This window comes from Mus musculus, chromosome 13 (assembly GCF_000001635.26).
Source record: "Mus musculus strain C57BL/6J chromosome 13, GRCm38.p6 C57BL/6J".
Taxonomy (NCBI): Eukaryota; Metazoa; Chordata; class Mammalia; order Rodentia; family Muridae; genus Mus; species Mus musculus.
Genome location: NC_000079.6, coordinates 5,820,106 through 5,835,767, shown reverse-complemented (window position 1 = coordinate 5,835,767; position 15,662 = coordinate 5,820,106). Strand labels below are relative to the sequence as shown.

General features: G+C 41.0%; 1 long non-coding RNA gene across 1 annotated transcript; it reads right to left on the bottom strand.

The window, feature by feature from the left end:
• Positions 1-1,290: 1,290 nt before the first annotated feature.
• Positions 1,291-5,647, bottom strand: Gm35464. Its single transcript, XR_382026.2, has 2 exons — positions 3,434-5,647; positions 1,291-1,617 (listed from the first exon to the last, which is right to left on the bottom strand). It is a non-coding gene; the product is annotated as a predicted gene, 35464 (long non-coding RNA).
• Positions 5,648-15,662: the final 10,015 nt, after the last annotated feature.

Below are 15,662 nucleotides of genomic sequence, written 5' to 3'. Positions count from 1 at the left end.
TCAATCCTGATTACTATAGATTTTAGTCCCAGGAGGGGTTCAAAAGGAATAGAATGTAAGGATGAATTTCTGTAGTGGGCTTGGTGGTATCTGAAGCTGTCTCTCCAACTCAATGAAATATACAGATTCTAAAGACTCCCCTGGTACCACAAAGAGTACTGAAAGCCATACTGTGAAATAAAGAAGGAATTGAGGTAAATATATGTGATGACTGTGATTTACCTCTTGTGGGGAGCAACAAATTTAGTGCCCCTATACCTAAAACTTGTATTTGTAGAAAAATAAGAGAAACAATGATACTGGCTGCTGGCTTATAACCTCTCTGAATAGAGTGGCACAAAAAAAATGAGTTTAGTCATAAAATTAACCAATTACAGGTGTATATATATGATCTAAAGTTTTCTAAATGTGCCCTGGAGGAGAATCATCTCTCCAGTCACCTTAGAAAGATGATAAATGTTTTCAGTGATGGATAGGCCTATTATCATACAGTGTATACCTGTATCAGAAAGTCAGCGCTACAATTTATTATAAAATTATATGATAATGGTAAACTGAAATAAAAGTTAAAATGCACTAGCACTAAGATATTTGGAGATAGTTTAATGCACAGAATATTAACTGTTTCTAATACAGTTTTTTTTAATATTATAAGAAAAAATAAACCACTGCTACATTTCTTTATGGTTAGGCTCTGTTTTTGTTTTTGAGACAGGGTCTCCTGTAGCTCTTATGTAATGGAGGGTGACTTTTGCCCTTCTGCCTCATGAGTGCTGGGGTTAAGAGCATGTGCCAACATACCTGGGTCTTTGCAGAGCTGGGAAATGAACTCAAAGCCTTAAGATACATGTTAGGCAAGCACTCTGCCAGCTGTGCTACAAAACCAGCCCCTAACACACACACACACACACACACACACACACACACACACACACACACACAATATACAAAATCATAATATACAGACTTGAATATTGTGAGAAAGAAGTCCTTGATAGCTAGCTTTTTCCTCTCCTCATGGGAGAATTACATGTATGGAAGATGGATTTGGTTTTTTTTGTTTTGTTTTTGTTTTGCTTTTGGTTTTGTTTTTTTTGGGGGGGTGGGGTGGGGTGTTGTATGAAAATGACTACACCAAAAATATGAACTTATTCAAAAGCCTCTATTACTCTGGATTTTTAACACTTGATTCCTCATTTCTGGGGAGCATTAGTCACACGGTGACAGAGCACATCTGTGTGAGTTAGGTGAGCATCTGTCAGCTAACACACTTAGACAGTTTAAATGACTTCATGTTATTCCATCTTTATTAGGATGCAGCTCCTAACTGTCAGGTTGGGACAAGGAGGAAAAGCGTCCCTGCGGCAGATCACGGTGACACTGATGCCTCGTGACGTGTGGTTGTAGAATTAGCACTAGAGTTATTGCAATGCTTTCCAGGAACAGCTTCTTCACAGATTCGGGGTTTTGCTTTTTCTGTTCAAACTCCCAAGTTTCTTCAGAAAACGCAGGAAGTCGGATGTTGTTCATGCCCGTCTCGCAGTGGCGTTTGGAGTCTTCTCTTTGTCGTACGCCTCTCCTCTCTGGATTGATGTTGTTATGCCATTCCAGATATGGCTACAATAAGCAATGGTTTCACCCACTGCTTTTTATAGGTTAAAGGGTATTTGCTTACAGTTCCTTCTAATCCCAGCACCCAGGAGGGGAAGACAGGTAGACCCCTGGAGATAGTTAGTCAGCCAACCTACTATACTTGGCAAGCTCCACACCAGTGAAAAAGACTGTATCAACATAACAGTGGAAAGCTCATGGGGAACGGCTGTCTAGAGGCCTGTATGTACATACTCACACGTGCACCCCACCCACATGCATCATACACCTCATACACATACTATGCACATTGAATAGAGATTAGTGTGTATGTGTGCACACCGAAGCATTAATGCCCATTGTATCCACATAGGTAGAAACTTATCCAGCCATGACATGGGTGAAAGATGATAAATAGATTTAGGTCATTTGAGAAACAGTGAGTGAACTGTCACCAGGCATCAAATATGCTGGTAGAAGATGTTGAATTTCAAGTTTCAAAACCATGAGAAATAAATGTTGTTGATAAACTATCCTAATTGTGGTATTTTTTTAAAAAAATAGTAGTCTGAATCAATAAGTACACTATATAACATCTTACACTCCTTTCTCAATTTTTGCATTATTAAAACATTTTCCTTATGATTGTGGTGTGTCTAATGTGTGTGTATCAGAAACATGGGAAAGATTTCCTTGTCCAGCTCTCAAATGGGCACCTCATGCAATTTTTCAAGGGTGTTCCAAGCAGAGATTTCAACTGGACATTCCCTTGGTGGCACATATGAGGTTTTCTGCATTAACAGTCCAGGTAGCTATATTGACCACGTACAGATCTCTTTCCCCTGAAAGAGTCTCAAGAAAATGGCACCCAGCTTGGACAGTCTTCTGTGACTTAACTTAGAAGTCCTGGAGTGTTACATCTAGCATAAGCCAATGGTTGAAACACTTACATGCTCAACTAAGGACAAAGAGAACAGGCACAGACATGAAGAACTGACTCTTTTCTTATCACTCAGCAACCCCCACACCCACCCCGCACCCCCTATGCAGTCCTTAGCAGCCACTCTTCTTCCTATGTTTATACTTTGACCTCCCTCAGCAGCTTACATGCAGAGGACCCTGCAGTGCTTGTCATTTGCTTGCCTGCCAGAGGTTCATTTCCCTGCCATGCTATCTGTAAGGTCTACCCACGGTGCTTCGGAAGCTTCTTTTTAAAAGCTGAGACATGATTCTACCATGTGATTACATTAAGGTCCATGCATGCTTTCATCCACCATGGGTACTAGGCCGTTTTCCCCTTTACTGCAGCAGTCGAGAGCATGTGTCATCTGGTGACACTGTTTAATTTTCTGATGTTGAATTTCCATATTGTTTCCCACCATTTGGGTACCCTTTTACATTTCTACCCACAGGAGACACAGACTCCCATTTCTTTAACTTCCCCCAACAGACTGGAGAGGGGTTTTGCTTCTAGTGTTGCGAGACAGGGTTTCAGGTTTGCCAAGACTACCCGACTTTGCTATGGAGCTGAGCGACCTGTCCTTCCTGTCTCAGTGTCCTGTGTGTTGGGAAGAGAAGTTTGTATCACCACACCCTTTCAGTTGAAAAAGGACCGAAGCACAAGGCTGATGGTCACCTGTTCTTTGTCCTGCTTTGGCAGCATAGTCTTATCAGCACACCTTGTTTGAGAAGAAAATCCCTGTCTCTGTCAGAAGAATCTTGTTTTCAAAAAACAAGTGGGGGAGGAAGACGGGGAGGGAGGGGTGTAAAGTAAGACAGGGGGCAGACTTTGAACCTTGGAAAGAGATTATTCATTGATTGATTGGTTGGTTGATTTACTTACTTATTTTTGTGTTAAGTATAGCCTGGCGGCAACACTGTGGTCATCAGACACTGGGGTGTCTTCCCACTCCGGACTTTCCCTGCCCTGAGGAGGACAAAGTGTAACAAAGTTGCCAGTGTGAGTCCCACTAATCCAATTACAGCTTGAATGCGGAACAAGCACCTTCATTATCTCCACCCCCACGTGCCTGTGATCTCAGTGTTTGTGGGGGTTAGGGGGAACTGCTCTTCAAAGTGATTAAGGGATGCCTTCAGTAAACACCCGGCAAAGAAAGACTCTATTGTTCCATAAAAGATAGGAATTCGTGGGCATTTCACTGGGACAGGAAAATGAGCACCGTGCTCAAGGCAGCTCATGCTTTCCTGAAATTTCAGGTGCAACACATCTTCCTCCAAAGAGGGCTTTCCTGGACAGACAGACACATCAGGCACCTTTCTTTTACATACACATTCACAAACTCCATAATCCATGGCAATGCTTATTTTGGAGTTGCAGGTTTCTTTCTTTCTTTCTTTCTTTCTTTCTTTCTTTCTTTTTTTTTTTTTTATAAATCAGCTTGTCTTTAGGGGATTTCTTAATGTTTACCTCATACTCTGGAGTTCAATTGGTAGAATGGCACAAGTAACTCCCTAGACTGGTTGTCTTTCCATAGCTCTAATGTCGGAATACTTGATGCGGGGTTACTAGCTACATCTTCCAGTCAATTTAGGGCAGATGATGTGAGTCTAATCACTTTTCTTTTGGTCAACGTGTTGCCCTAACACAAACTTGCCTGGATCCACTGGATTCACCTGTTGGAAATCACCTGTAGTTCCTGCCTTGGTGATAGTGGACCGAGGTGTGTTCCTAATTGTAACTCCCGGACATCTGAGAACGGTCCTTTGGTTTCTCTGTCAGCTGGAGGGCCTATCACGGCTCTGAGGTGACCCTAAGATCAGGCTTAATTATTGCTATATAATGTCCCCTTCAAATTGTGAGTCCATCTATAAAAGCAACAGCATACCAATAGAGCAAGGCACAGTGGGAGAGGCAATCAGCTAGGAAAATAGAGGATGCTAAGCCTTCAAGGCTGACTTGAGTTGGTGAGTAACCTAACAACTTGAGCAGGCCTAAGCACTTCTTTTGATCTCCAGTAACCTCTACTCCTTGCTATTTTTCCGCTGAAGGTCCCCGGTCCTGTGATGCTGTTTTTTTTTTTTTTTTTCCAGCATTCCCAAATCACGCTTGTCAGATGGTCACAGTCCAGCTTCAGGAAGCTACCATTTCAACTGTTAAATCTCAGTCCAGAGCATTACCAACTTTCTGGAAAGTAAATAATAAGAAAGCACAGGAGCAAAGGGAAATGGAAGATGTGTTACAGTGTTTAAGAACCCCAGAGCCCCAGTCCTTCTGCACAGAGTTCTCTTGCCAAAAGACCAGACCAAAAATAATCCCAGTATGTCTGCTTATAGCTTTTGGCTGGGGAAAGAATTGTGTTACGTGGCCACACCGCTTTGTCGAGGGTAATTGGTAGTAAAGGAAATAATTTGCTCAGCTTGGGTTAAGGCAAACAACCAAACTAGATGATAGGGGTTTGAATCAGAAGATATCAGATACAATGATTGCCAGCCCCAAAACGTGCTGGGAGATGAGCTACACAGCACAGTGCCTTTCCTCATGGGGTAAATTCCTTTATGTGCTCCAGACTGAGGCCTGAACCACCTCCAAACCAGTTCTATGCCTGTGGCTTTTCTGCCTGTGAAGTAAGGACACACCACCTCTTTTGGTAGTTGAGGGCACCTTCGAGAGAAGCTTTGCTTATTTCCATATAGAGGTATGTAGATCTCTGTGTGTTTCTGTATGACTTGGGTGCTACCCAAGATATGCCAAGATCCTATAACTATTCTCAGAATCCTTGCAGCTTTTTATCCATACTTGCACCACTAGTCAGGGTAGTTCAGTGTTGGAGTGAGGCAGATATGAAAGGCATTGGTATTGTCTTCCATTGTCTGAGGTCTAATCCTGGAGGCTGTTGGCGGCTACAAAGGCTTTCAAGCAATGATGTTGTCATAAAAAACAACAAATAAAACCCCATAGCCTTGAGAAGTTCTGGGATGCAAGGATAGGGTGTCCCTACCTCGCAGAGTCTAATCCCATCTCTGTTCTGTGTCGAGGTTCAGATTGTTCAACCCCATCTTTTAAAAATGTATCCCAGCGCTCTGGAGGCAGAGGCAGGCCGATTTCTGAGTTCGAGGCCAGCCTGGTCTACAAAGTGAGTTCCAGGACAGCCAGAGCTATACAGAGAAACCCTGTCTCGAAAAACCAAAAACAAACAATTGAACAAACAAAAAAAACCCACCCCCCAAAACCCAAACAAAACCAACCAACCAACCAACCAAACAAACAAACAAAAATATTCATTGTTGTTAAACTAGTATGTGTGTGAAGGTGGTCTGGTATAAGTGACCATGTGCCATGGCACCAATGTGATGGTCAGAGACAACCATTTGTGTCTGACCCCACCTTTCTCACTGCTTAAGAAAGGGGCTCCCAATGTTTGCCCCTCCTACGCCAGGCTAACTGGTCTGCAAGCTTCTGTGCCTTCTCCAGTCTCTTCCTGTCATTTCCCTGTAGGAGTGCTGAGCTTGCAATCATGCAAAGGTATCTGGGGTTTGCACTCAGCTCTTCAGTTTATTGGCAAGCACTTACCTACTAAATCATCTACCTTTCCTTTTGAAAATGCAAATCTGTAAGACCCATCCTTATTCCTGTAGAGGTGGACAGAATACCCAAGTCTGACTCTTCAGGTATTTTCTGGATACTTGTGTCCTTCAGGTACAGATGGGTTTGGTAGACTGTATATTGGCTTAATAACTCTACCTAGGTGAATTATGAACCTGTCAAATAGCTTTCTTAGAAACTGAAACAAAATAAAACAAAATAAAATAACAAAACCCCTAACATTACTGCTATTAAATGTAAAGGATTTTGATGCTAATATCTTTTAACTCTGGAAAAATAAGAGCTCCTTAGAGTAGATGGTTTCGTCTCATATTTATCTTTTTGTTGTTGTTGTCCTCTGTTCTCTTTTCTTCATTTTACATTTCCCATACATGTTAGCATTTAGTATTTCCACATAAAATAACTATGAATGCATACATTATAATAACTCAAATTCTACTGCCTAGAACTTATTTCTCTTTAGCAGTAGGAACATACAACTAACTATATAACCATGAAAACTGAAATCTGGCTAATACACTGGTCATTCTCTTTTCATGGTTTCTGCTGATGTCAGGTTATGCTGACCTCAATGCCAGGACTCATTTCTCATGAAATACCATAACAAGTCCCTTCAGCATATATCCACTGTGGAGGATTTGCTAAGCAAATGTTTTCCAACATAAAGCAAGACAAATGAAGATTTTTTTTTTCATAAACTATTTTTGGGGCATTCCCCAACAATCCATTTAGATACTGTGATATAGGGATGTCAACATCATGATTTTTGCAAATATACTTCCTTTCTGAAGGGATAGAGTAAAACATGTAAATATTTCCTAAGGCAGCTCATAAATCAGTGCTATATTTAGAAATATGACCAATAAGTTACAGTTATGTGCAAATAAATTATGAGTATATTCTTCTAAGGCATGATAGTACCCCATGATTTTCTGGAAGACAGACAGCTGTGACTTTTTTTTTTTTTGATGTTTTTAGCAACTTTTGTGCTGTACAAAAAATTTTGCATATATCATAAATTCCACTGGAAGCACCTAAAGAGGACATTTGTTCCTGACGAATCTGTACTTGTCATCTGGTCATCTGCTTTCAAGGCTGCCCTATTTGATTCCAGGATGCCAATCAGACTGGGCAGAGATATGAAATGCTTACATAACATAAACTTTAGGCATCTCTTCTTGCATCAAAAATAATAAGTAAATGGATAAACAAGTAAATAAAGTAATATTAAAAATATAGTAACAGTATTTTCTCTGAAACCACCGTGCTATCTTTCCTACTCCTTCTTGTTCCCTCCCTTCCTCTCTTCTCTTCCCTCCCTATCTGTTTGCCTCCTCAAATGTTATGTGAATCCCTTCCAGGAGAGCCCATGCTTTTGTTATGACATTATTATTATTGTTATTATTATTATTTTTCAATTTCTTACTCATTTCTCTCTTCTGAGTTGAACTTTGCTTCTTGATGTCTACATTCGGTCTATTAAATATAGTGTTTGACATAAATTAAAAGACTCTTAATGTTTCTACTGTTAAAGATCCATCAGCACAAAGAAATGAAACAAACAGGTTTCAAGTAAGAGGAACAGCCTCTTGCAACAGCGATCACCTTAAGGTCTGATGATCTGGACTTCTTTTCTTAGTGGATGCTTATGGGGTGTTTCTCTGGGTCATAATTCTGTTTCTTTGTGTGAGTCTTTGTTTAAAAAGGATTGTCGCATATTCTTATTCTAAACAGAATTAGTTTCTGAGAAGTTCAACAATTCTTTTCTCTTCCTTGAAAAGTGATTTAGTGAGCTATCAGCTACTCTGATTAGATAGTTGGCCAAATGGGCCCCGGATTAAGCTCAACCTCCAGCCTTGTGATCTTCAAACAGACTAGATGAAAAGAAAGGTGTCCTGGTCACAAAGCCTCCGTTGTAATGGGAATAGAGATTGTGTCACAATGGAGAGTCTTAATAGATGGCAAGAACTATCATTGATCTGTAATCCTTTGCTGTTCCCATGAGGAATAACAGATGTAGAAAAGCCTTTCTATTCCTGTATATCTCTAGGAGGGGAAGTTTTGATTCACTGTTTCAATTTAGATGTTATTTTTCTAAGTAGGACACAAAGATTTGAGGAGTGACTATAGAGTGCCTTATTATTGTCTTCTATTCAAGATTTGCTCAGACTTCTTATCTCATGGACACTCCTAAGAACAGCATGGACACAGACTCAGACTACGTACCTGTGAGATGCCAGAAAAGTCAGAGGCCAAGAAAAATTCCATGACTTCCTTCAGGCAACTTTACTGGTGAGGTGAGAATCTAGAACTGGACATGTTGTTTGCTATTGACTCCTTCCTAAGAGTCACATAATACATATAGTTTCTGTTCTACTTACTGGTCACTGTCCAAAAAACCAAAACCAGCCCCCCCCCAAAAAAAAACCCAAACAAACCAAAAACCCAAAAAATCTGAGACTTCATGGTTATTTTAGTTAACTGAGAAAAGAATCTTTAAATACACTTCATTCTGTCTCACATTGTATGATCATATGATTATAAATGTATCTGGTGATTCTGGATGCCAGGTAATAACTATTATTTAAATATTCCACATAAGAACAATATCTAAAATGGCCACCTGTTTTGTGTACTTATATACCCTATTATGTGGATACTTACATTTTAGTATTTAGATTTTTGTATTTGTTGTTCAGTTAACATCTGTTCTCACCTACAGCGAACATATTTTTAAAGAGAGACAGAAATACAAGTTGGACGGCTATCTCCTCTGTAAATCCTGCTTATTTTCACTATACTATCCAATCTTTTAGAAAGCTTTTTGGCTAACAAGCTGGTAATTTTATGTCATGATGTTTGTTTAGGTAAAAGATGAATATTTTATCTTCAAACCCGAAATCTAATACAGTACTCCTTACAGAAAAGCAATAACAGGAAATGTCAGTTAAAGCAGAGTTGACCATGAACTATAGATGCTGGAAAGTTGTAAAATAATTAAAGTACACTGTATCACTCTTATTTTTATCTTACGTGTCTGTGGCTAGATTCTATCACTCTGTTGAGTCTGTTTGATCTCTAACTAGAAGAAATTAAAGGGAAAGGAAACACCGAAACCCCTCTTGGATAGTCTAGTGAGGGCTGACGTGCAAGTGCCTCTCCCTCCTCGCAGAGATCTTCACTTACCCCTCTCCAAATCACCTTTATCTGGAATGGTCTGGCCAGAGCTCAGGAGCCAAATGCCTGGGCCATGAGATCATGAGGAAACCTTAGGGAGGAGGGGCATGGGTTGCTTAAGGGGGAGATAAAGTTTCAGAACGTGTGCGCAGGATTATGAAAAACCTTGGAATTTAGACTGAAATGTATGACTTCAGCAGACCTTTAACCCGAGGCTGCATTAGAAAAATTCAATTTACCCCAAACAAGCGTTAAAAAATGCAGAGTAGATGTCATATGGAAAGTGCAGGAGACAACAGCCTCTGGAATGGAATGAGGAAACTCTTTAAATTCAGAAAGGAATGAGGAACAGAAGGGTAAATCCAATGATAGAGAAATCGTGGCACACCAATGATACCCAAACTATGCACATTTACCCAGAGCCTTGCCTATTATTAAGGAGTTCAAGGATGCTTAATGTTAGCCTGGTGTTGGTTATGATTGGTTATGATTATGTATGTCATGTAGAAAGTTACCTTAACATGGATATCTATATTTTTGGCAGCAGGACAAATCAAAAATATATTATTCATACAGTGAACACTTTAAGTGACTTAGCCAAAGCTGGAAATACCCACAGGAAGCTGTAACAGGCACAGGACTAAGGTATCTTTGTGGGCTTAGCTGCTCCCATTACTTGAATAATTTGATGCCCACAGGCAGTGCTGAGCACAGTGGCTTTGGTTCAAGTCATAAGTAAATTGATGGTGAACTACATCTCTAGGACGTTCCCCCTGTAGGTCCCTCCTTAGTCTTATAGTGGATGAGGAAAACATGGAAGATTAGGTTGGAATTCTATCTGTCTGGTGGAATGAAGTGACTATTTCCATATCTATAGTTTTGGAAGATTTGTTTAAGAATTGGCAATTTCTCTACTACATTAGCACAGTTCCAAAAGAGTACCAATGAAATATTTATATTTCACAGTCCAACTAATCTCTGCTAGGGAGTCCTAGCCATGTATAATAGATTCACTTTCAAAGTTTTTCAAAGGGCAGAATCCAAGGTTGATTAGCTGTGGACCTGGCCTGCTTTGCCTCCACAAAGTACTTCTCTGGAGGCTCTGGTGTCTCGAAACCTGTTAAAATCAGAGTAAAGCCCTAGGCTCCATGCCAACACCTTCTGCCCACCAGGACCCTGAAAATATAAATTTCAGGATGCTTTTTAACTGGCCACTGCTGTTCTACTGTGTAGTAAGAGGAGATTAAGAAAACAAAACAAAACAAAACAAAACAAACATTTTAAAGGTAACCTTGGCTTTAGCTGACTATTAGAGAACATTACTTCGACTTTCTTTAAAGAATTCTTTTTTTTTTAAAGAAAACAGCATGTCTGCTGTTGTTATGTATCAAGCAACCTTTCTTCTAACATACCACCCCACATAGGTACTCACAGACAGACAGACAGACAGACAGACACACACACACACCCCTCTCTAAATTCAACCTATATTCTCTGTGGGTGAAGCTTCCGTAAAAATGAGAAAAACAGAGACAAGAGCTGAAAGGTAGCCGAGGAGTCGACCAGCAGCACCAGCAGTCAGGAGCAAGCTTTGGAAACACAATTGTGGAGTAAAGGAGAAGAGGGTCCAAGAGCTTGAACGGTGGACAAGGAAACAAAATCAGCTCAGAGAGGGTTAGAGACATTTGGTGAGCACCGCAGGATGGAAAATTCCAGCCTCATTCTCAGAGACTGTGCTGGAGTCACGCTTCAGGGTCTCAGGTCACAGGATTGCTCTCCTAGCACACCTTGCCTCCTATTTACTTACAACACAGCTGCCCAAAACCCCTGAGGCAAGTCTCTGTGCGTCAGAGGTGGTGAATCTGAGGGATAGGGGAGGTCAGAGGTTGGGTGGGTCAGCTGCTTCCTTTATCTCTTTCCAGACCCCCTGCTCATCATTCCTGAGCAGGCTTATCTTAAGTCTGTTCCTTCAGTTGCAAAACTATAGCCACAGCGACCTTGTTGTGGAACCAGAGCCTGCATCTGGCATGGATCTCCACTGAGAAAAGACATCAAGAAGCGTCAGCTGGATTATCAGGAAGTGAAAGACGCTAAGCATGGCTCTCAAGAAATAAAAAGAAAAGTCATGGATACATGCCTATGTTTACATGTGTGCATATGTATTTACCTCTGTCCCTGTATGTATCTGTGTGCCTCTGAATTTGTGCTTGTGCACATGTCTACGGGTAACCCTGGAGTGTCTGTATGTGAATATAGGTACATGTAACTCTCTTTGAAAGTACATATATGTATTTTACGAGTGCCTTTTTGGTTATGACTATGTGCATATGATCACATGTAGCATGTATGTGCACCCATCTTTATGTGTATTGAAAATAGACATATAAATAGATGTGTGTGTGTGTGTGTGTGTGTGTGTGTGTGTGTGTGATAGTGTATATGCATACATAACTGAGTATATATCTTTGTGGGAACTAGAGTCTATATTTATGTGTTTGTGTTTCTTCACGCATGCCTATTTTTATGTTACAAATGTATGAATGGGTACCTATGTGTGTTAATATGTATGTATTGGGTGCATATATTTTTGTCTATGTGTACGAATAAGATTGTAATTACATATATGTGCATATATGTGTCCACATGCCTGTGTCAACTAAATACAGGGAAGTCAATCTGTGTATGTATTTAGTTCTATGAGATTATAAGTGTATGTGTATCTAGTGTATTAGTGTATGACTGTATGCATGTGGACAGATATACAAGTATCCTTGCCCATGCGTGTGCTAGTGAATATGTACGTAATTAAGTGCACATTTGCTCTTCCTGTGGGCATGCATGGGATCGAGAAGGGAGAAATAGAAAGCTGGACTTGGGAACTCAGGGAGGGACATGTAGAGTTTTTCTGTTGACATTCTGTCTTCCTAGCTTGGGATGATTCTGCTTTGCATAAGGTCAGAGTGATGACATAACGCCTGCTCAGAACCTCCACAGCCAGACTTGCTGAGACTTTCTGCCATTGTGACTAATGAAGGAAATTCATGCACACACATTCACTCACCATGTCTCTTACTCACGACGTCACCAGTAAACAAACAACACAGGAAACACCGTAAACGATGCCGTACAGACTGTGCTTTGGGCTGTGGGTAACAGGTAAGGCAGCAGACACCCTAAGAATTCAGCATGAGGAATTCCCATCTCCCTCCAGTTTGATTTGCTAGTGGACTTTTGGGCTTTTGGTTTAACCACACATTCGTGTTTTTTTTTTTTTTTTTTCTTTACATTATAAGAAGAATTTGAAAGTAAAGCTAAATGACATGCATATATGCCCATTCAACCAATATAAGAACCAACTTTTGACCACCTTTGTTAAGAAATGCAACTGGGTTATTGTGCAGAGATTCCATTCATAGGACATGGTGGTGAACCCCATTTTTGTTTCTGTATACTGTATAGTCCAAAGAATTGACCCGTGCAGGCTTTGAATAAAAGAAGTGGCAGCTGCTTCCTCCTCAGGAGAGGTCTGAGGAAGGCGACTGTGGAGAGAGCACTGGCCACCCGAGTGTACAGTGGGCTGTGACTTTACAAAGCTCCCACTGTAAATACCAGGCTTCGGAAGCAGTGACGTCTTATGGAGGAATTTGAAAGATGTGTAAACAAAACAGAAAAGCCTCTCCCCAGTGAAATAAAAGCAGAGGGAGGCTTCCTGAGGTACCAGACTTCGCTATCGGGTCTTGAGGCTCGACTGTGCAGTACACACGTACAGTTTTCCGAAGGGTCTGTTCTGCGGCACTCCTCATTCTCCAGAGCTTCCTGGGCAAAATCCCAAGCTTTGTGAACTGACATGGTTGAAGATACAGGTTATTCCAGCAGTAATGATGTTAAACAATGTTTCATATGCTTGAATGTTCAAGGAGAGGTCCTCCTTTTGAGTATAGTATCAAGTCTCTTCTATGCTAGCATTTGGGGACAAGGGACCTCAGAGCTTCAGTTTTCCCAATCCTTAGACTTATCTAACCCTGGACTTGCAACATTGGGAGTTAGGAAGTAAAGCCACATGGGGCTGAGGACCTGATTATTTGTCTCGAGGTGGCCAGTGCTTAATACAGGCTCTGACACCAAAGAGGCCTTCCTGGGAAATGTTTAAAGTGGATACCCTATCGGTGAGTGATTGTGGTTTAACCGAATGGAAGGTATTTATTGCTGGAGACGCAGGACCCAGGGGGCTGCATGTTAATGCTCCTGTGAGAGGGCCTGTCAGACACTGTAAGCTTTTAGGAAGAATATCCTACTGAGGCCATCCTCAAAGTGAATTCTGTCTGTGTGGAAGGAAAAAAAAAAGTAACTTTGGGAAAGACACTTTTCTGATAAAAATTCAAAATTTTACATGTTTTGAGGTTCTGCGAAATTTTGTTGTTATGAAAGTCCACTAAGTAATCATTCTTTTAGTTAGTGCCAGGTGTAATTGACTACGAATTCCTACATTTATTTTTTTTTTTCTTAAATGTACCTTTAAACCTTCTCTTGGAATTAGCTCCCAAGGAAGTAATAAGAAATGATATCACCTAACAGGACCTTGAGCTATTGGCCTTTGTGTGCATGTGCTGTGTGTTTGTATCTCTGTGTACACACACACACACACACACACACACACACACACACACACGCTTCTCACATGCCCAAAGGTGTGTATATGTGCATTTGGAGGCTGAAGGTCAATCTTGTATATGTTTCTCAGTCAGTTTCCACCTTATGTTTTGAGATGGGATGTGTTAATGAATCTGGAGTTCCTGAATTCAGCTAGAGGAGCTGGCTAGAGAACGTCAGAGTAGTAGAGGTACACGCTGCCATTCAAGGCTTTTCTGTGGGTGCTAGGGATCTGAACCCAGGTCTATGCTTTCGCAGCAAACCCAAGCTGTCTCCCCAGACCTCCAAGAGGACATTGACTGACAGGGTTATGGGCTTGATGCTCTTGAAGTTTAGTCTCCAATAGAGAGGCACTGAGGCGTTGGGACCTTATGATATCGTAATGAGGAATGAACACAGTTCTGAAAGAACTAGCTTTGTTCCCTTGAAAGCTGCTTGTTAGAAAAGGATAACACGGTGCCTTTCACCACGCGATCTTTGAACTCTCTTCTCCCATCACGTGCTCCTACCATGCAGTACCTTCTCCCAAAGGCCCCCAACAAGAAGCTGAGGCCAGAATCGTTGTGAATCTGCAGAACTGTGAGCTCGATAAGCCTGTTTTTCTTATGAAGTTTCCAGCCTCAGGTTTACATTACAGCCACTAACAGGACGAAACACATACACATATTTTGTGATTCTTGAATCTAAGGCCCTCCTTGCTCATGGAGTAACACTAGGAAAGACACAGTCTGTAACTTCCCAATGCTTTATATACATTTACAGAAATTATACATGTGAAATCTTAGCAAAACTTCCAGAACACCGTGATCATTTAATAAAATAGAAGACAGAAAAGAAGAGGTGGGAAGGTGGGGAGGGAGGGAAAGAGGAGGGAGACAGGGAAGGGAGGGAGAGGGGGAAGAGAGGGAGAGGGAAGGGAAGAGAGAGGTAGTACAACCAATTTAAGTTTATCCCTGACTACTTTACAAATAAAGGAGACTTAGACTAATTTATTTGGCTTTGACAATTACTGGGGGAGGGGTAACCCCTAATCTACTCTTAACTGCTGTCCTGGCTAGATCCCCAAGACTGTAACCCAGATACTTGCTGTTTCTCTTGGCCATGTGCTCATGGTCCATCTCCCTTCATGGCAGCTTCCTTCTCCTCTTGTTCTTCCTCCTTCTCCACCTGGTTAACAAAGCACATATTAAACTATCTTTGGAAAATATGAGGGAGAGAGAGAGAGAGAGAAAGAGAGAGAGGCTACAAATATAAACTGTTGAAGGGCATTCATCATTTAAAAAATATATATTTTATAAGGCATGCAAATGTACTGCTACAGAACTGGACACATGACATAGTGATTAAGAGTGCTTACTGTGCCTGTAGAGATCTGGGGTTTTGTTCCTAGCATCTACAGTGGGCAGTTCACAACACACTAAACTTTACCTTTGTCCTCTCCTTTTGCCTCCATTTCTGCCCTTCATGGGCACTTGCTTGTACATGATACACTTGCATATGCACACACACACACACACACACACACACACACACAAACTTAAAATAAATAATAGAATCTTAAAAGGAAACAAATTGCCTATCTAGATAGTACCTTTTCATCTCTAAGATTGCTAAACTAATATCAGCTACATGAAAACAAACAAACAAACAAACAAACAAAAAACCAAAAAACCCTCTTTGG